Genomic DNA, 23040 nt, shown 5'->3' on the forward strand with positions numbered 1-23040 from the left:
TTGGCAGGAGGTGAATACGTTTTCTAACTTGCTATCCTCCCCACCCTCCCTGATGCCATTAAGTCTACTTCCATGTCTTCAATGTAGCTCTGACTCCCCCTTCCCAGCCCCTTGGGACATCCCGAACGCCCTAACTATATCAGACGTTCAAAAGCTTTCAGGAAATACTGAAATAATGGGTCTGATTGAAAAAGCCAATGTTCCACCGGGGAATTTTTTATTGACACATCACATTCTTAAAGAATGCCAAATATTAAAGAGGCTCTGTCACCACATTATAAGTGCCCTGTCTCCTACATAAGGAGATCGGCGCTGTAATGTAGGTGACAGTAATGCTTTTTATTTAAAAAACGATCTATTTTCACAACGTTAGGAGCGATTTTGGTTTATGCTAATGAGCTTTCTTAATGCCCAAGTAGGCGTATTTTTACTTTCGACCAAGTGGGCGTTGTACAGAGGAGTGCATGACGCTGACCAATCGGCATCATGCACTCCTCTCCATTCATTTACACTGCACTAGCGATCTAGTTATATCACTATGTGCAGCTACATACGCAAGCCCTAACATTACTACAGTGTCCTGATAATGAATACAGATGACCATCCAGCCTGGACGTCATGTGTACTCAGAATCCTGACACTTCTGAATCTTTTTTGTGAGATTCCGGCAAGTGAAACTAAACCTCGTTTACCTCCGTGATCTCGCGAGATTTGGTTTCACTTGCCGGAATCTCACAAAAAAGATTCAGAAGTGTCAGGATTCTGAGTACACATGACGTCCAGGCTGGATGGTCATGTGTATTCATTATCAGGACACTGTAGTAATGTTAGGGCTTGTGTATGTAGCTGCACATAGTGATATAACTAGGTCCCTGCCTACTTGCAACGACCCGCCCTAGGCGACGGGGTACAACTGAGCGACAGTCCCTACGCTCAGTAGGTGCACGACAGACAAGGGGACACAAGCAAAGGGAAATGGGGCAGTTGCCCATGGCAACACCGTGAGCAACAAGAGAGGTGAACAAGCCGAGTCAAACCAGGAATGTACAAGGTACCAAACGCAGAGCAGGAGAGTAGTCAGTAAGCCGGGGTCAGTATGAAGCAAGGTCAAATAGCTAGGAGCAAGGCCAGGAAACCACACGAGAAGAATCACAGGCAAAGGAGGAACAGGAAAGGCAGGTATAAATAGACAGAGGGCGGGAGCTAGCTCCATCTGGCGAGGCTGCGATAGGCTCTCCCACTCCTAAGCCTGCCATCCTGAGTGGTGGAAGATGGAGTCAGTCTCAGAGACATAGAACCAGGTGCAGACTGATTACCCATGGGCGTATACACAGAAGTTGTGCCTGGCAGATCCTTTACAGTACCCCCCCCCCTTTTATGAGGGGCCACCGGACACTTTCTAAGTGGACCTGGTTTATTGGGGAAACGAAGGTGGAACTTCCTGACCAATACCCCAGCGTGAACATCCCGGGCGGGTACCCAAGTCCTCTCCTCAGGCCCGTATCCTCTCCAATGGACCAGGTACTGGAGGGGGCCTTGGACCATCCTGCTGTCCACAATCTTGGCCACCTCGAATTCCACCCCCTCAGGGGTGAGAACGGGAACAGGAGGTTTCCTCGAGGGAGCCCAGGACGGGGAGCAGCTTTTAAGGAGGTAGGCATGAAACACGTCGTGTATACGAAAAGATGGGGGCAACTCCAGTCGGAAGGAGACAGGATTGAGGACTTCAATGACCTTATACGGCCCTATAAACCGGGGAGCAAACTTCTTGGATGGGACCTTAAGGCGCAAGATCTTTGACGATAACCACACCAGATCCCCAACCATAAACAAGGGGTTAGCAGAACATCTTCTATCAGCCTGAGTTTTTTGTATACTCTGGGACGCCTCTAGGTTCTTCTGAACCTGGGCCCAGACTGTGCACAGTTCCCGATGAACGACCTCTACCACGGGATTGTTGGAACTACCAGGTGAAATGGAGGAGAACCGTGGATTAAACTCAAAATTACAGAAAAAGGGGGAGACCCCTGACAAGTTACTGACCCGGTTATTAAGGGAAAATTCGGCGAGGGGAATGAATGAGACTCAATCAAATTGACAGTCAGAGATAAAACACCTTAAATATTGTTCTAGCGACTGATTAGTCCTCTCAGTTTGGCCATTAGTTTCAGGATGGAAGGCAGAGGAGAAGGATAGATCAATCTCCAACTTTTTACAGAAGGCTCTCCAAAACAATGAAACAAATTGTACCCCTCTGTCCGAAACAATATTGACAGGGACCCCATGGAGACGCAGGATGTGTTTGACAAACAAGGTAGCTAACGTCTTAGCATTGGGTAGTTTCTTGAGGGGCACAAAGTGGCACATCTTACTGAAGCGGTCTACTACCACCCACACCACCGACTTGCCTTGAGATGGAGGCAAATCGGTGATAAAATCCATGGAGATATGGGTCCAAGGTCTCTGGGGAATGGGCAAAGAACGTAGTAAGCCCGCTGGTCGGGACCTGGGAGTCTTGGACCTGGCACAAACCTCACAAGCGGCGATGTAGGCCTTAACGTCTTTAGGCAACCCAGGCCACCAATAGTTTCTGGCAATGAGGTGTTTGGTACCCAGGATGCCTGGATGACCAGATAGTGCGGAGTCATGATTTTCCCTAAGTACCCTTAGCCGGAGTTGCAGGGGAACAAACAGCTTGTTCTCAGGAAGGTTCCCGGGAGCTGAACCTTGATCAGCCGCAATTTCAGAGACTAAATCAGAATCAATAGAAGAAATGACAATACCAGGAGGCAAAATACAAGCAGGATCTTCCTCCGAAGGAGGGCTGGCCAAGAAGCTACGCGACAGCGCATCGGCCTTAATATTTTTAGACCCAGCCCTATAGGTAACCAAAAAGTTGAATCTGGTAAAAAATAGCGCCCATCGAGCTTGTCTCGGGTTTAGCCTCCGGGCAGATTCTAGGAAAACCAGATTCTTGTGGTCGGTAAGGACCGTTACCTGGTGCCTACCCCCTCCAGGAAGTGGCGCCACTCTTCAAATGCCCATTTAATGGCTAAGAGTTCGCGGTTGCCAATATCATAGTTACTCTCAGTGGGCGAGAACTTCCTGGAGAAGTAGGCACAGGGACGGAGATGGGTGAGGGACCTGGTACCCTGGGACAAGGCAGCCCCCACTCCCACCTCGGATGCGTCCACCTCCACGATAAATGGCTCCAATTGGTTGGGCTGGACCAGCACTGGAGCCGAGATAAAGCACTTCTTAAGGACCTCAAAAGCCTGGACAGCCTCAGGAGGCCAGTGGAGGAGGTCAGCACCTTTGCGAGTGAGGTCCGTAAGAGGCTTAGCGATGACCGAGAAGTTAGCAATAAATCTCCTGTAATAATTAGCGAACCACAAACAACAATGTAACGCCTTCAGGGAGGCAGGTTGGACCCATTCCGCCACAGCCTGGACCTTGGCGGGGTCCATGCGGAATTCATGAGGAGTGAGGATCTGACCCAAAAATGGTATCTCTTGCACCCCAAACACACATTTTTCGGTCTTAGCAAACAGTTTGTTTTCCCGAAGGGCCTGGAGCACCTTCCTGACATGCTCAATGTGGGAGGACAAGTCCTTGGAAAACACGAGTATGTCATCAAGGTACACTACAAGAAATACCCCCAGGTAATCCCTTAAAATCTCATTTATGAAATTCTGGAAGACCGCGGGGGCATTACACAACCCAAAGGGCATGACGAGGTATTCGAAATGACCTTCAGGCGTGTTAAACGCAGTCTTCCACTCATCCCCCTCTTTGATGCGGATAAGGTTAAACGCCCCCCGTAGATCAAACTTAGAGAACCATTGGGCTCCCTGGACTTGATTAAAGAGATCAGGAATCAAAGGAAGGGGATACTAGTTCCTTACAGTGACCTTATTCAAGTTACGGTAGTCAATGCATGGCCTAAGACCACCATCCTTCTTCCCTACGAAGAAGAAGCCAGCACCTACCGGAGAAGTAGAGGGGCGAATGTAACCCTTGGCCAGGCATTCCTGGATATACTCTCTCATGGCTTCACGTTCGGGACAAGAAAGGTTAAATATCCTACCCTTAGGGAGCTTAGCTCCTGGTACCAAATCGATAGCACAATCGTATTCTCTATGAGGAGGTAACACTTCGGAGGCCTCCTTAGAGAAAACATCGGCGAAGTCCTGAACAAACTCAGGTAGCGTGTTCACCTCCTCAGGGGGAGAAATAGAATTAACAGAAAAACATGACGTCAAGCATTCATTACCCCATTTGGTAAGCTCCCCAGTATTCCAGTCAAACGTGGGATTATGCAACTGCAACCAGGGAAGGCCTAAAACCAAATCGGACGATAATCCCTGCACCAACAGTACAGAGCACTGCTCCAAATGCATGGAGCCAACAAGGAGTTCAAAAACAGGGGTATGCTGAGTAAAATAACCATTAGCAAGAGGAGTGGAGTCGATACCCACTACCGGGACAGGTTTAGGCAAATCAATCAAAGGCATAGCTAGAGACATAGCAAATTCCACAGACATGATATTAGCAGAAGACCATGAATCCACGAAGGCACTGCCGGTAGCAGACCTACCACCAAAAGAGACCTGAAACGGAAGCAAGATTTTATTACGTTTCATATTTACGGGAAATACCTGTGCGCCTAAGTGACCTCCCCGATGATCACTTAGGCGCGGAAGTTTTCCGGCTGCTTATTCTTACGCCTAGGACAGGTTTTCACTTGATGCTTGTCATCCCCACAATAGAAGCAGAGACCAGTCCTGTCAGTCTCGTCATAAATGAGTCTGAGAGCAGAAAAGAAAAGATCAACGGAGGAAAGTTCAGGGGCGTCAGGAGCCAAGGAGAAGGCCCATTCTTGGGGCCCTTCCTGGGGCCGGGACATAATTATACCCCACAATAGAAGCAGAGACCATTCTTCCTGCGGAACTCTCTACGTTGTCGGGGGGACACGGAGGCCCCGAGTTGCATAGGTACCTCCGAGTCTTCCGTGGAAGAGAGAAGCAACGGGACCTCGGGAGGCATCATGGGGGAGTCAGAGGGGAAAACACAAAACCGTTCAAGTTGTCGTTCCCTGAGACGTCGGTCAAGTCGTACCGCTAAAGCCATAACCTGGTCTAAGGAGTCAGAACAGGGATAGCTAACTAGCAGGTCTTTCAGGGCGTTCGACAGACCCAACCTAAACTGGCACCTTAAGGCAGGGTCATTCCACCGAGAAGCTACGCACCACTTCCTAAAGTCAGAGCAATACTCCTCCACAGGTCTCTTACCCTGACGTAAGGTCACCAGCTGACTCTCGGCAAAGGCAGTCCTGTCAGTCTCGTCATAAATGAGTCCGAGAGCAGAAAAGAAACAGACAACGGAGGAAAGTTCAGGGGCGTCAGGATCCAGGGAGAAGGCCCATTCTTGGGGCCCTTCCTGGAGCCGGGACATAATTATACCCACCCGCTGGCTCTCAGAACCTGACGAGTGGGGCTTTAAGCGAAAGTAGAGCTTACAACTCTCCCGAAAGGAGAGAAAAGTCCTCCGGTTCCCTGAGAACCAGTCAGGCAACTTGAGGTGGGGTTCAAGAGGTGAGGTGAGGGGTACTACCATGGCAGCGTCAGGCTGGTTGACCCTCTGAGCCAGGGCCTGGACATGTAGGGAGAGACCCTGCATTTGCTGAGCCAGGGTCTCAAGGGGGTCCATAATAGAGTGAGGGACCAGGGTAGCCTAGGTATATGGGCTTGTGATTATGTAATGGCAGGGGAGTAGGGAAACAGACAGTGAGCCCTAAACTACCCACCACTCAGTCCCTGCCTACTTGCAACGACCCGCCCTAGGCGATGGGGTACAACTGGGCGACAGTCCCTACGCTCAGTAGGTGCACGACAGACAAACAGACAAGGGGACACAAGCAAAGGGAAATGGGGCAGTTGCCCACGGCAACACCGTGAGCAACAAGAGAGGTGAACGAGCCGAGTCAAACCAGGAATGTACGAGGTACCAAACGCAGAGCAGGAGAGTAGTCAGTAAGCCGGGGTCAGTATGAAGCAAGGTCAAATAGCTAGGAGCTGCAGCAAGGCCAGGAAACCACACGAGAAGAATCACAAGCAAAGGAGGAACAGGAAAGGCAGGTATAAATAGACAGAGGGCGGGAGCTAGCTCCGTCTGGCCAGGCTGCGATACGCTCTCCCACTCCTAAGCCTGCAATCCTGAGTGGTGGAAGATGGAGTCAGTCTCAGAGACATAGAACCAGGTGCAGACTGATTACCCATGGGCGTATACACAGAAGGTTTGCCTGGCAGATCCTTTACATCCATACACTACTCCGAAATTATCCGAGCTATATCAACATGCTTTGATGATGCAAACGGATTTCAAACCACGATATATTGGGAAGTGGGAGGAGGAGTTGGGGGTGCAGCTTACTGAACCTGAAACACGTTTCATACTAGCGAATACACATGGTTTCTCTAGGTGTACGAGAATTCAAGAGAACTCCTTTAAACTTATAACGAGGTGGTATAAAACACCAATAGTGCTTCACACTATAAATAGCTCAATCTCAGATCAATGTTGGAGGTGTAGAGGAGCTCTCGGATCACTATCACATATTTGGTGGCATTGCCCCCTTATTCAGCCATATTGGCTTCACATAGAAAAAACTATAAACACCATTTGCTCTCTTAATATCACACTAACTCCGGAATTGGTCTTATTATGGAAACCTATAAGTGGCTTCATGCCAAAAAAAAAACAATCTACCGACTCATATGATAGCTGCAGAAAAACTACTGATTCCCTTGTTATGGACGGATACCTCCCCTCCTACTTTTACACAATGGTTAGATAAGGTGTTTGAAATTCAGCGAAGAACTAGCACACTGGGAATCTAGGACACGGGAAAAATACTTATCCACCTGGTTTCCATGGCTAGATTTCCCTGACATTACTAGCCTATAAATGATATGATGGTTTTTTTGTTCTGTCAAAAATGGTTTATGTTGTTTTTTCCAATATACAAGTCATAATATGTGGCTGACCAGGAGCTGGTTATCCTGGTGCAGAAGAGGAGTAATAACAGAGCACAGACCACAATGTCACACACTGCTTTTATAAACATTCCATCTAATTGTCTAGAACCGCCTACTGACACACCCTATCCACTTACCTTTTTCCTGCTTCCTCCCCCCCCCCCCTCCCCTCTTTTCCCTTATGTTATATTGTACTACTTGCTTATTTTTTTCTGATAATTAGCAAGGGCTATGCGTAGCCAATGTTCTCATATTATGTTATACCCACTTGTTCAAATATATGTACCAATAAAAACAGATTGAAAACAATAGCGTTATTCCATACAATTGATTTATACTAACATATACAGTGAAGGAAATAAGTATTTGATCCCTTGCTGATTTTGTAAGTTTGCCCACTGTCAAAGTCATGAACAGTCTAGAATTTTTAGGCTAGGTTAATTTTACCAGTGAGAAATAGATTATATTTAAAAAAAACAAAAAACAGAAAATCACATAGTCAAAATTATATATATTTATTTGCATTGTGCACAGAGAAATAAGTATTTGATCCCCTACCAGTTCAGACTCCTCCAGACCAGTTACACGCTCCAAATCAACTTGGTGCCTGAATTAAAGACAGCTGTCTTAAATGGTCACCTGTATAAAAGACTCCTGTCCACAGACTCAATTAATCAGTCTGACTCTAACCTCTACAACATGGGCAAGACCAAAGAGCTTTCTAAGGATGTCAGGGACAAGATCATAGACCTGCACAAGGCTGGAATGGGCTACAAAACCATAAGTAAGACGCTGGGTGAGAAGGAGACAACTGTTGGTGCAATAGTAAGAAAATGGAAGACATACAAAATGACTGTCAATCGACATCGATCTGGGGCTCCATGCAAGATAAGCTTGCGAGATATTTCCCAATGAACCAACTTTTGGAAACTTTTACAAAGGCCATTGGTTTAAACCATAACTGGACTTAGAATTCTAAGTTAAGCTCCATTTCCCATTTAACCAGATATGACTGTTTAATTGCAGGGATATAAGCAGTAAATATATTCTAGAATAAGGAGATACCTCTCGCTTTAGGGAGTTTATTGGTAAAGGACAATGATGCCTGGCGGGCACCCAGTGAGCAAGAAACATCTAAATTGGACAACGCATGTCTTAAACACAAGTATTTACAGAAGTCTGAATGTGGAATATTATAGGTGGAGACAGATCAGTGAAAGAACGTAAGACATTTGATGCTCCCATCACCAGCCCCCTACTAGGAGTCAACATTAACTGTAAAGGATCTGCCAGGCACAGCTTCTGTTTATACGCCCATAGGTAATCAGTCTGCACCTGCTTCTATGTCTGTGAGACTGACTCCATCTTCCACCATTCAGGATGGCAGGCTTAGGAGTGGGAGAGCCTATCACAGCCTGGCCAGACGGAGCTAGCTCCCGCCCTCTGTCTATTTATACCTGCCATTCCTGTTCCTCCTTGCTTGTGATTCTTCTCGTGTGGTTTCCTGGCCCTTCTGCAGCTTCTGAACTATTTGACCCTGCTTCTTACTGACCCTGGCTTACTGACTACTCTCCTGCTCAGCGTTTGGTACCTCGTACACTTCTGGTTTGACTCGGCTCGTTCACTACTCTTGTTGCTCACTGTGTTGCCGTGGGCAACTGCCCCATTTCCCTTAGCTTTGTGTACCCTTGTCTGTTTGTCTGTTGTGCACTTACTGAGCGTAGGGACCGTCGCCCAGTTGTACCCCGTCGCCTAGGGCGGGTCGTTGCAAGTAGGGAGGGACTGAGTGGCGGGTAGATTAGGGCTCACTTGTCTGTTTCCCTACCCCCATCATTACATAATCACAAGCCCATATACCTAGGCTACCCTGGTCCCTCACACTACTATGGACCCCATTGAGACCCTGGCTCAGCAAATGCAGGGTCTCTCCCTACAGGTCCAGGCCCTTGCTCAGAGGGTCAACCAGCCTGACGCTACCATGGTAGTGCCCCTCACCACACCTCTTGAACCCCACCTCAAGTTGCCTGACCGGTTCTCAGGGGACCGGAGGACTTTTCTCTCCTTTCGGGAGAGTTGTAGGCTCTACTTTCGCTTAAAGCCTCACTCCTCAGGTTCTGAGAGCCAGCGGGTGGGTATAATTATGTCCCGGCCCCAGGAAGGGCCCCAAGAATGGGCCTTCTCCTTGGCTCCTGACGCCCCTGAACTTTCCTCCGTTGATCTTTTCTTTTCTGCTCTCAGACTCATTTATGACGAGACTGACAGGACTGGTCTCTGCTTCTATTGTGGGGATGACAAGCATCAAGTGAAAACCTGTCCTAGGCGTAAGAATAAGCAGCCGGAAAACTTCCGCGCCTAAGTGATCATCGGGGAGGTCACTTAGGCACACAGGTATTTCCCGTAAATATGAAACGTAATAAAATCTTGCTTCCGTTTCAGGTCTCTTTTGGTGGTAGGTCTGCTACCAGCAGTGCCTTCGTGGATTCATGGTCTTCTGCTAATATCATGTCTGTGGAATTTGCTATGTCTCTAGCTATGCCTTTGATTGATTTGCCTAAACCTGTCCCGGTAGTGGGTATCGACTCCACTCCTCTTGCTAATGGTTATTTTACACAGCATACCCCTGTTTTTGAACTCCTTGTTGGCTCCATGCATTTGGAGCAGTGCTCTGTACTGTTGATGCAGGGATTATCATCCGATTTGGTTTTAGGCCTTCCCTGGTTGCAGTTGCATAATCCCACGTTTGACTGGAATACTGGGGAGCTTACCAAATGGGGTAATGAATGCTTGACGTCATGTTTTTCTGTTAATTCTATTTCTCCCCCTGAAGAGGTGAACACGCTACCTGAGTTTGTTCAGGACTTCGCTGATGTTTTCTCTAAGGAGGCCTCCGAAGTGTTACCTCCTCATAGAGAATACGATTGCGCTATCGATTTGGTACCAGGAGCTAAGCTCCCTAAGGGTAGGATATTTAATCTCTCTTGTCCCGAACGTGAAGACATGAGAGAGTATATCCAGGAATGCCTGGCCAAGGGTTACATTCGCCCCTCTACTTCTCCGGTAGGTGCTGGCTTCTTCTTCGTAGGGAAGAAGGATGGTGGTCATGCATTGACTACCGTAACTTGAATGAGGTCACTGTAAGGAACCAGTATCCCCTTCCTTTGATTCCTGATCTCTTTAATCAGGTTCAGGGGGCCCAATGGATCTCTAAGTTTGATCTACGGGGGGCGTATAATCTTATCCGCATCAAAGAGGGGGATGAGTGGAAGACTGCGTTTAACACGCCTGAAGGTCACTTTGAATACCTCGTCATGCCCTTTGGCTTGTGTAATGCTCCCGCGGTCTTCCAGAATTTCATAAATGAGATTTTAAGAGATTACCTGGGGGTATTTCTTGTAGTGTACCTTGATGACATACTTGTGTTTTCCAAGGACTCGTCCTCCCACATTGAGCATGTCAGGAAGGTGCTCCAGGTCCTTCGGGAAAACAAAGTTGGGGTGATTCTTCTCGTGTGGTTTTCTGGCCCTTCTGCAGCTTCTGAACTATTTGACCCTGCTTCATACTGACCCTGGCTTACTGACTACCCTCCTGCTCTGCGTTTGGTACCTCGTACACTCCTGGTTTGACTCGGCTTGTTCACTACTCTCCTGCTCAGTGTTTGGTACCTCGTATACTCCTGGTTTGACTCGGCTCGTTCACCACTCTTGTTGCTCACGGTGTTGCCGTGGGCAACTGCCCCATTTCCCTTAGCTTTGTGTACCCTTGTCTGTTTGTCTGTCGCAACATGAAACTTATTTTTTGTAACTTTTTTCCAACATTTGAACTTGAAGGCATGAAGCCCTGATCGCTATTCTAATACACTGCACTACCTACATAGTGCAGTGTATTAGATCTGTCAGCTATTCACTGACAGCCAGCCTATTAGGCTTCGCCTCCCGGCGGGGCCTACTAGGCTTCCGTACTAGGAAGCGATTGTTAGGCTACGGTTGCCATAGCAACCATCGGAACACCCGTCCGCAACATCGTGGTTGCGGACAGGCTACAAGATACTTCGATGCATCGGTCGCGTTTATCGATGCATCGAAGGGGTTAATTGGTCGGATCGGAGCCTAGCTCCGGTCCTGGCCGTTACAGAGGGGGGTTGCACAGCCGATACCCGCCAATACCCAGCGGGGATAGCGCTGTCTCAGCTTCTGAGCCAGCGCCATCACATACACTACGTCATGGAGCTGTGATTGGTCAGTCTGCTTTGACTGACCAATCACAGCGATCGCCGGCTGGAGACCGCTGTGAATGGTCCCCTACCGTCTTACTGTGCCGATCAACTGTCATAAACAGTTGACGGCACAGTTCTGTCACCTTGTCCTTTGACAGGGTGACAGTTTTTAGCCAGGACGCACCGGTACGCCCTGGTGCCTTAAAGCACTTCAATGCAGGACGTACCGGTGCGTCCTGGTGCGGTAAGGGGTTAACTAAGTACTGAGTAAAGTGTCTGAATAGTTATGACATTATTAGCAAACATTATTAACATTCTGTTTTGACTTTGTCTGTTTTCACTTGAGTGCAGAATGATGTGTTAAATAAAAATTTAAAAAAATTCCCCATTGCCTCAACATAACAAAATGTGAAAAAATTTAAAGGGGACTTTTCAAATGTATTGTATATACTATATTTCTCCATTCGTGTTTTCAATTGAACATTAACCAGTCTGCCCCAATCCCGATTTGAGTGATCTAAAATTTTGTGGGACAGGTTTTTGTGAATTAAAATGAACACTCCCGCTTTAGGCCCCATGCACACGACTGTAATTTTGATCTGCAATTACGAATCCATAATTGCAGATGGAAGTACGGATCCATTCATTTCTATGGCCCACGGACACCTTCCCATATATTTATGGGAAGGTGTCCGGGCAGTAGAAAGGATCTGCAGAAAATAAGACGTCCTATTTTTTTTTAATTTACAGACTGTGCTCCTATACTTTTTAATAGGAGCATGGCCTGCAGACACAGGTAACTGTCTGTGCCGTAATCACGGCCTTATGATTTACTGCTTCTGAACCAAAAATTGCACCCACCCAAATTCCCCACATCTGGGGAAAATTCGCTTCCGGTAGATATCCACGTTCCATGTAAAAACACGCATGCTATTATATTAAGGATATTTAATGTCAAGCCTATTGTAGATATTTTGCTGTATGTTCGCGACAATGCCTCCCTCCACCCTCCTTTCCAACAGATGAAATTAAAACACATAATTGTAGAAACATAACATGGCATCAGGATATCATGTCCTAAGACTTCACTTTTTTCCTTCCCAAAAAACTGCATTACATCTATGCATTATCATGCTTTCTGAACTATGAACGAAACTATATAAAGAGACAAATGACTATACAGTTCGTGCATAAAACACACGCCACTTCCCACCTAAATTGTCCGCAGTTTCAAGATATAAAGCAGCTTGCTGTCCTGGCGTATAACCATGCTCCTTGAATGTGACATATTGGTATGAAAAATTCTCAGAAGCTGCAAAATAAGTGTCCAAATAACTAAAAATGTCCATACTAATAGTGCGAGAGTTATATGGTAAAATTCAGGGACAGCTTAAATGGCAGAATCTAACATAGTATGAATAAATGAATAAAGTCCAGATCCGTTGAAGATAGTAAGGCAATATTGAAACATGTTATCACGTCTACCGCGAGTGAAACCTTGATGGAAGGCCATCCTGGTGAAAGACTTTCAAAATCCTGGGTTACAGAAAAAAAACCTGATCTGTTTGCGAAACAGTTAGAGACAGATAGGACAGAAAGTCCTCAAAGATCAGAGTTTTATGGCGCCTGAGCTCAAGTTCATTGTTCATGCGTTTAAAGGCTGTGAGAATATCCATTTGTCAGTCTTCTAAAGATATCTTACAAACACTTGCCTGGGTCTTTTATTTGGCTTTCAGATCTCTACCAGGCCAGACATTAGGCCCATAACAATGAGCCCCCGATGCAGTCCATAACATTTTTCCAGTGGAGGATTGAGACGACAAAGGAAAACATTGGTAGCCTACAGCAAAGAGAAAAATTCCTAGTGTAGCAGAAAAGAGCACTAAGAATTAACGACTAGTGTGAGAGTTAGCTATCCATGTTTGTAATATGTTAGCAAACCTCTTAGGACAAATTTTTGCTTCATACTTAAGCTTAAAAAGAGGAAGATTAGATTTACCGTTGAGATGCATGCTTGTAGTGTAGGAACCATGGTGCTTCGAATGTGTAAGGCCCCATGCACACGAACGTGTTTTTGCGTCCGCAATTCCCCCGAAAATCCACGGGAGAATTACGGACCCATTCATTTCTATGGGCCCATACACACTATCCGTGTTTTCACGGGTCCCCGCATGTCCGCAAATCCGTGCCGCACAAACTCAGGAAATGTCTTATTACGGCCGCAAATTCGATGCGGAAATGCCCATAGAAGTCAATTGGCCCGTGGAAAATGCGGATACACCTCCGTGTGTCAAACGCAGTTTGCGGAAGTGTTGCTAGGCGACGACTGGGAATGAGTTCTGTCGTCATCCTGTTTTACTTAGACTTTTTTTTTTTTATCCGCATTTTGCGGATTACATACGGATGAACTGCGGAGGACATTTCACGGAACACGGTCCTGGAATTTGCGGACCAGAAAAACACTACGGTCGTGTGCATGAGGCCTAAGAATGTTTTTTTTTTAGCATAAAACAAGAGGAGCATTATAAGATATCTGGATGACACAGGGTCTATAAGGTCATCTACCAGAATAAACATAAAAGATTTTGGGATTCAGTATTCGTGGGAGGTATACTTTAAAGAGTCTCTGTCACCAGATTTTACAACCCCTATCTGCTATTGCAGCAGATCGGCGCTGCAATGTAGATTACAGTAACGTTTTTCTTTTTAAAAAACGAGCATTTTTGGCCAAGTTATGACCATTTTTGTATTTATGCAAATGAGGCTTGCAAAAGTACAACTGGGCGTGTTGAAAAGTAAAAGTACAACTGGGCGTGTATTATGTGCGTACATCGGGGCGTGTTTACTACTTTTACTAGCTGGGCGTTCTGACGAGAAGTATCATCCACTTCTCTTCAGAACGCCCAGCTTCTGGCAGTGCAGACACAGCCGTGTTCTCGAGAGATCACGCTGTGACATCACTTCCACAGGTCCTGCATCGTGTCAGACGAGCGAGGACACATCGGCACCAGAGGCTACAGTTTATTCTGCAGCAGCATCAGCGTTTGCAGGTAAGTCGATGTAGCTACTTACCTGCAAACGCTGATGTTGCTGCAGAATCAACTGTAGCCTCTGGTGCCGATGTGTCCTCGCTCGTCTGACACGATGCAGGACCTGTGAGTGACGTCACAGTGTGATCTCTCGAGAACACGGCTGTGTCTGCACTGCCAGAAGCTGGGCGTTCTGAAGAGAAGTGGATGATACTTCCCGTCAGAACGCCCAGCTAGTAAAAGTAGTAAAAATGCCCCGATGTACGCACATAATACACGCCCAGTTGGACTTTTGCAAGCCTCATTTGCATAGATACAAAAATGGTCATAACTTGGCCAAAAATGCTCGTTTTTTTAAAATAAAAATGTTACCGTAATCTACATTGCAGCGCCGATCTGCTGCAATAGCAGATAGGGGTTGCAAAATCTGGTGACAGAGCCTCTTTAAGTTAGATAAATTCCATCAGTTCAGAAGTCAATGATGACTGGACAGTTCCAAAACATGTGTAAAAATGAGCACTCTGCCCCAAGAGAAAGAGGGCAGATGGGGGAGGCTAGTCTTTTCATCCTAAACAATTTAGAAGGATTGTGATAGATTTGATGGAAAAATTGGACGTGAATGAGGCGGTCCCTGGCTAAGATTAGGGGACCAGTGAAAGAGTCTAATATTTCCTTGTGATCCTCAGTGGACACAGAGGGAATAGTCTGGGACCAGCAGTCCAAAGCCTTACTGAGCTTGTCAGAAGAGACCCATAACAATTGTTTGCAAATCAATAACGGATTTAAACCAGTATGTCCTGGGCTAACCAATCCTCCAAAGAAAGATTGTAGGAACCCAAATGTAATGCCTCAATGTCCATACAAGGATTTGTGTACCTGTGGGTTAACCATCAAACATGCACCAGATTGCTTGCTATGAAATAAAGGTAGAGATTGGGGAGGGCCATACATCCTTCTCAATGGGCAATTAAAGAGTACTAAGTGCAAGTTGAGAGTTCCACCTGCCCAAATAAAATATCCTTGCCCACAGCCAAATATAATAATAGAGGCAACCATACAGGAGAGTTATGAAACAAGTACGAGAACCTAAGGAGAGATTTAATCTTAAAAAGATTTTTACGACCCGTCAATGTAAGGTGAAGGTGCTTCCATTTATAAAAATCAGCTTTAAGACCTTGTATCAGGGGTGTCACATTAGGTATAAAACTATTAACATCACAACTAATTACTCCTCCCAGGTACATCATTTTGTCCGCCCATTGCAAAGGGGAAGGAATTCCCATACATTTGGCTGCTCCATCTAATACCATAACTAGCGACTTAGACCAATTGACTAGCAGCCCAGAGAAAGAAACAAATGTGTCACATAAAGCCAACACTGCCCGTAAGGAGGGCCCAGGATCATTAGGAAACAGAAGCGTGTCATCGGCATAAAGAGAGACATGTTCCTCCCTTTCTTTTAGAATTAATCCCTTTAAATCAGGTGAGTGGCGTATGGTAATTGCATATGCACAAAAGGAAGGGGAGAGAGAGAACTGCCCTGTCTAGTTCCCCGACCCAAAGCAAAAGCAGGAGAAATATAGCAGTTTGTTCTAACACTGGCTATAGGTCAGGAGTATAGAAATCGTACCCATTGAATAAATTTGGGTCCAAAGCAAAATCTACGTAGTACAGACCATTCCACCGAGTCTAAGACTTTTTCTAAGTCGAGTGAAGCAATGACTCAGGAGACAGAATTACTATGAGTAGATGACAGGTTGATAAATAATCTATTCAAATTTACATAAATGGCTTTTTCCAGCATAAAGCCAAATTGATCTGGCTGAATGATATGGTAAATAATTTTTTGTAAACGCATTGCTAATATTTTAGCAAGGATTTTGATATCGCAAGTGAGAACCGAGATAGGCAGATAGGAGCCACACTCTTTAGGGCTTTTTCGAGGGTTTTGGTATGAGAACTAGAAGTGCCTCTCTCATGGAGGGAGGTCTCTTCAGCACATAAAGAGTGGAAAATGTACTGAAGATGAGAAATCAGCTCTACATGAGCTTTATACCACTCAATGGGCAGGCCATCTAAACTGTTAGTCTTTCTGTTGGGAAAGAAGCGAATAGCTGCAGTAATCTCTTCTACATCAAAATCAGCCTCCAAGAGACTAAGATCTTCCCTATCTAAAGCGGTAAAGGGTATGGGGTCTAGAAATTCTTCCAGTTCAGCCAAAGTATACGACAACTTGGAGTGGTATAGGTCTGTATAAAATTGAGTAAACATCTGATTGATTGTAACAGGGTCAGTTTTAAGTTCCCCAGTGCTGGATGTCACTTCCATAATGGTGGTGTGGGTTCGTATCATCCCTGGTCAAGTGGGCTAGCAAAAGCCAATTTGTCTCACCCTTGGTCAAAGACTCTTTTCTGGGAGTATAATGTTTTTTCCTAGTAAATTCAGTAACAAGGTATAATCATGTTGTTTTGCAGAGAAATTGGGAAAAACTGAGGAATCCCTAGATCTTAAAACCTCTGCAGCAGCTAAGTCAGCTTCAGCATGCAGATGCTGATAGGCAAGCCCACGTTTATGTGAGGAGATAACCCATAAAACAACCCCTCCAGTATAAACCTTAACGCCATCCTAGACCATCGCATAGGCTGCCATTCCCACATTAGAATACCCAAAACTAGGTATTTCAACCTCTCAGGAGCTTGCCACATCTTGATAAAAGAGCCACAGAGGGCTCAGCCTCCAAAGCTTCACAACCTCAGGAAATTCCAAAATAAATCGGTAAGGAGGAGTGGTCAAAAATTCCAAGGGGGAGGTACTGGGCAGCCACTACAAATATCAAGGAGGCTGTGTTTCCAAACGCCAGTTCAATTCAGAAAAATGATCTATAAGCAGGAGAATGACACAAGTAAGCCATCGAGAGGGGATGGCGAGTACGCCAAATCTCTTAGAGGTGGGAAGCTGTAGTATAACCAGCAACCACCACCTAACAGATTCAAATTAGGGTAAAACAATGAATTAAAATCACTAAGGAGCAAGAGTAGCGCAAGACCTTTGCCCGCCACCAGTAACATAATATTATTAAGTAGTTTAGTAGTTGCTGGAGGGGGGTTATAAACATTAACGAGAATGAGAGAGGTAAAGTGTATTTGGCATAACATTACAATAAATGTACTTCTAGGATCTACTTCTATAGAGGTAACCTCAAACTGGAGATTTGTGGATCAGCAGGTAAACCCCACAAGAGTAGCTGGAGAAGGTGGTGCGATAGCCATGTCCCACCCACAAGCGTTTAACCCCTTCCCACAAAACGACGTGTCTGGTAAATCGTAGTGCGGGGGGCGGGGGGATGTACAAAGCGCGCTCACATGTTATCACAAGTTAACAAAATTGGTATCACTGCGTCCGTAAAAGTCTGAACTATTAAAATATAGCATTATTTAACGCGCACGGTGAACGCCGTAAAAAATACAACATTTAAAACACCAAAATCTTTGATTTTTGGTTAACTTGGCTCCCAAAAATGTTTTAATAAAAAGTGATAGAAAATGTATAAGTACCAAAAAAATAATACAGAGAAAAACGATAGCTCATCAAAAAAAAAAAAAAATGAACCATCAAACCGCACAGTCGATGAAAAAATAAAAACGTTATGGCTCTCAGAATGTGGCGACACAAATCAAATTTTTTTTCTTTAAAAGTAGTCAAATATGGTGGGGCATGGCTTAGGCATGGCAGTGTGAGGACGCAATTCACAGGAGCTCCGGACTCACCAAATAGAAAACAGCCCGAAAGGGCTTACTTACCTGACCTCGGCTTAAGATGACGAAGGGGAGAAGCCGCAAGAACCTCCCGGTCACTCCTGGCACCTCGTCCTTCGGCAGGTATCTTCGGTCCACGCTGGACGGAACCTCACCGCGGTGCTCCTCCACTCCTCCTGCAGGCCGCACCCAGACTCCGCCGCCTCGTGGATACTCGCCGCCTCCCTGCTCCTCTGGTCAGTCAAAGACCGACAGCTGCTCTCGGGTTCCTGGATCTGACATGGCGACGCCGGAGAGAGGTCAGTGCTCTGAGTACTCCCCAGGGTCGGCTCCTCTGGTCCTGGTAGAGGACTTTCCCCCCCATTCAGCCTCAGTCAGTACCCAGGCAGGGTGAGGATCACATGGCCCTGCCAGGCAGGGAGTTCTCGGTGCCATCTTTTTTTGCCGTCCCGCGGCAGTCTCCCCCACAGGACTGGCTGCCGAGTCAGGGGACACCTGCTATTTTAAACGGGATCCGGGGAATACCAGTCAGCCCCTTCTCAGGGTCCGCCGCTCTGCATGGAACGGACCCTGAAGGAACTTTGGGAAATGGTGAGGGTGTTGCCCACCAAATCCGTTTTGGATCTACGCCTCTCCCGGCTGGAGGAAAAGCATGACAAGGCCATTGGCGCTGTTTCACAGGAGGTGCGTGCTCTGACCACAAGGGTGGATGCATTGGAGCGCCAGAACTCCATATCCTCCTTGGACATCTCGGTCCTTTCACAGTCCTTGGCCACTCAAGCTTCGCAAATGCGGGACTTTTCTTTAAACTTAGATGATGTCGAAAACAGGTGAAGACATAACAACTTGAAGCTGAGAGGCATATCAGAATCTGTACCCCCGGATGGCCTCTATGATGCAGTGACGCATATTTTTAATAAGCTCCTGGACAGACCACGTGATATGGCCATTGAGATGGACAGGGTGCACAGGCTGGCGGGCCACTGGGCTAGAGATGGTAACCGTCTGCGGGACGTTATATGTAGAGTGCATTTCTACAAACAAAAAGAGGAGATTGCCCGGAGAGCTTGGGAGAATGGGGCCGTTCCCTTCAATGGTTCCGAGACTACCGGATGTCTCCAGGCTAACACTTTCTATGCGCAGGATTGTCCGCCCCTTTGCTGGAGTCGACCAAGGCGGTGGGAGCTACTTACAGATGGGGCCTCCCCTTCCACATCATCCTTCGCAGACAGGGGCAATCATTTGCAGTTTGGTCCCCGGATGATCTAGAGGAGGCCTTCCGGTTTTTGGAGATCTCAGAGGTGCGGTTACCGGATTGGACAGAGCCCCCGGCACCGCTCTTTATTACAGGAGGCCCATATACTGATTTTGTTCATCCAATCCCGCCGCGCTCCGGAGTTGGGCCGACCGAGCTTCGGTCCTCAGGGCGGCGATCCCCACACAGAAACTGAGCTACTACTTCCTTCCTGTGTTTCCTTGTGCCTCATACGGGAACACCGATTATGGTTGAACGTTATATCCACTTACCTTCCCTTTTTTCACAGGGTTCTCCAAGAGATACAGAGGATGGTGCTTTTGTAGGGGACATATGTACAGGATGCGGGTCTGGGGGGTTCTTCAGTGGGAGATGTTCAATTGTTCAGTCCAGCGGGGGAGGGTAGGTTTCTGCGATAGTTTACCGGGTGGGCCCGGGGTTTCACTGAGCTCAATTTGTGATTTTTAGCTTATTGCTGTATCTTTGAAGAATTGTTTGTCGCATCGCTGCCTTTCTTCGTTCCCCATTAGGGTTCCATATTGCTGTGTCGTGGTCGGAGGGTATTTTTCCATCGGAGTACGACATAGCACACGTTGAGTTGTTGAGGGGTTTTGTACTCCGCTATTACAGGGACTGTGTTCTTCCGCAGCTCCAGTACTTCTGTCCCTGTACAGGGGTTTTTCTTTTTCTTTCTTTCTCCCCCTTTCTGTCTCTGTCTTCTCTTCGATATCCTATCATGACTGACATAACCATTGTCTCCCTAAATGCACAGGGTCTGAATATCCCGGAAAAGAGGTCCTCCATTCTCCGTCTTCTCTGGAAGAAAAAAGCGCAAGTGGCATTTCTGCAGGAGACTCACTTTCGGGCTGGCTGTATACCGAAACTCACGGATTCCCATTATACAGAGGGGTATCATAGTGTGTCCCCTGATTCCAAGACCAAGGGGGCATGTATGAGGGAAGGGAAGAGGGAGAAAGTATGTGATCTGAAATTAATATATAACTTTTATTGATATGCATTAAGATAGAAATAAATACTAAAAAGTCCAATGGTGTAAGAGGTATGTATGAGTGACCCCCAAACTCACATACCTAGGCCATGTGTAATTGAGATGTTGTAAATTGTGAAATATATCAAAAGTGTTCAAACGAAGAACACATAGGTTACTATGCTTCCAGAGCGGCAATTGTAATCTCAGGTTGCGACAGTGCAGAAGTTGGGCAAGGTAGCCTGTTGAACCACCATGCAGCTGCACTGCGGCAAAGTGTGAACATGAGCCTACAAACTGCACCCTTGCGCTGGGTATCTTGTGCGCCAAAGCAGGAGCACAAACCACAGCCCAAGGCTGCACTGCTGTGGTATGCAAGAAACCGTACTTATGATACTGTTGTGTAAGGAACCATGTAGTAAGCGATTGATTTATTTATTGAACAAAACAGTCGGTTTCTTTATAAGGTGACGGCAGCTTACATTTCAAATGCACGGGTTGGAATAGTTACTCGTGTCTATGATATTCTTGCAGGGCATGGCAGTGCTATGAGTCAGGGTAATTGTCCTGCCGCACCTCCGTGCATGGCTGCCGCAGAGGGTGTGGATAGTCAGCAGACAGCTGCACTCTCACGCCGCCGTCCCTGTGTGCCAGAGCAGCAGTGTGGAGATCAGCTGTGATTCCCTTGCTGTCCCCGCGCCCAGTCTCCAGCTGAGACGCGGCACAAACACTGCACCAAAGCCCAGGTCCACTGTAAGTGGAACTGAGCTCAGCGTGTGGCCCTGTTCCCGTAAGTAAACGGGATAGGCAGCAGTGGGGGAGCCGCACGGCAATTACACCGGCGGTCAGATTAAAACGGCGGCTGGAAGGAACCCACAACCAGCCGCTCGTGTTTGACAGCAGGGTGCGCTACGCTAACAGCACAGTCGTGCTGTCAGCTGACAGTCGGCTGCTGTCAGCCAATTGTTAGAGGCAATAGTAAGTTCACAATTGATTGGCCTGAATAAGGCAGCTAAGGCCAAGTGTTAAACCAAGGAGAGTTTTAAAATGATTGAGCACCCGACGCGCGTTTAGCCAGCATTCTGGCTTCTAGGGATGGGGGACCGCCATTAAACCGTCCTATAAATAGGGCAGAAATTGATTGACATCCAGGCTAGCCAATCCTAAGCCTGGGAAAGAATGCAATAGAAAGGTTAAGTGAATAACCACTTGAATAAAGAGCAATAGGTTATGAGTGCTCACAACCAGTCAGACAATAATAACAGTATCAGATCTCCAAGTGGGAGTAGTCTGCATTTTAAAAGGGCCAGAAAAATCTTTGCACTGAAAGAAAAACAAAAAAGGGGAAAAATAATAATAAATAAATAAATAATTGAATAAATGAAGAAAAAATAGTAAAGAAAGAATAATGGACAATTTTTGTAGAGACAACTAACAGAATTACCATCAGAGATTTCCCAAATTGTTATATCGCACAAAGAGTATATGTATGTATTTCTCAAATTGTCAGGAGGTCCTATGTGGAACCAGCATGTATAGGACAAGAACCAATATCAGAGAAAGCTACCGAACCCAAAGTTCTCATTCAATCCAGATAGACTGACTGTATTGAGATTAAATATCCATTCACTTTCTTTTTTGAGGAGTGCCAGATCTAAATCTCCCCTTCTGATGCCCAATCGTACTTGGCATATAGCCCAGCCTTTAAGAGTAGTCCAATTCAAATTATGTTTAGTTTTAAAGTGTCTGGCTATTGGAGTAGGGCAGAATGGTCTATTTCTAGACTGACACTCACTCAGATTTTTATCATAATTGATGATGGAGTTGATATGTTCCCTAATGCGGATACGTAATTCTCTCACTGTTTTGCCAATGTATTTGAGGCCACAAGGGCATTCAAGGCAATAAATCACACCAGGTGTATCGCACCTGATGTGGTCCCTGATGTTATGCCTGTTTCCATATGCATCTGTAAAGTGTCTTTTCTGTACCAAGATTCTACAAGCCCTGAACATTTTGCAGGATAAAATCGGCGGCTAGAAGGAACCTTATTCAGGCCAATCAATTGTGAACTTACTATTGCCTCTAACAATTGGCTAACAGCAGCCGACTGTCAGCTGACAGCACGACTGTGCTGTTAGCGTAGCGCACCCTGCTGTCAAACACGAGCGGCTGGTTGTGGGTTCCTTCCAGCCGCCGTTTTAATCTGACCGCCGGTGTAATTGCCGTGCGGCTCCCCCACTGCTGCCTATACCGTTTACTTACGGGAACAGGGCCACACGCTGAGCTCAGTTCCACTTACAGTGGACCTGGGCTTTGGTGCAGTGTTTGTGCCGCGTCTCAGCTGGAGACTGGGCGCGGGGACAGCAAGGGAATCACAGCTGATCTCCACACTTCTGCTCTGGCACACAGGGACAGCGGCGTGAGAGTGCAGCTGTCTGCTGACTATCCATACCCTCTGCGGCAGCCATGCACGGAGGTGCGGCAGGACAATTACCCTGACTCATAGCACTGCCATGCCCTGCAAGAATATCATAGACACGAGTAACTATTCCAAACCGTGCATTTGAAATGTAAGCTGCTGTCACCTTATAAAGAAACCGACTGTTTTGTTCAATAAATAAATCAATCGCTTACTACATGGTTCCTTACACAACAGTATCATAAGTACGGTTTCTTGCATACCACAGCAGTGCAGCCTTGGGCTGTGGTTTGTGCTCCTGCTTTGGCGCACAAGATACCCAGCGCAAGGGTGCAGTTTGT

At 46.5% G+C, this 23040-nt stretch overlaps 1 protein-coding gene across 2 annotated transcripts in view; it reads right to left on the bottom strand.

The window, feature by feature from the left end:
- STAT1 (signal transducer and activator of transcription 1) overlaps positions 1–23040 on the bottom strand; it is a 1010933-nt gene that overhangs the window by 764898 nt on the left and 222995 nt on the right. The gene's annotated exons all lie outside the window — the stretch shown is intronic.

This window comes from Rhinoderma darwinii, chromosome 6, assembly GCF_050947455.1.
Source record: "Rhinoderma darwinii isolate aRhiDar2 chromosome 6, aRhiDar2.hap1, whole genome shotgun sequence".
NCBI classification, from domain to species: Eukaryota; Metazoa; Chordata; class Amphibia; order Anura; family Rhinodermatidae; genus Rhinoderma; species Rhinoderma darwinii.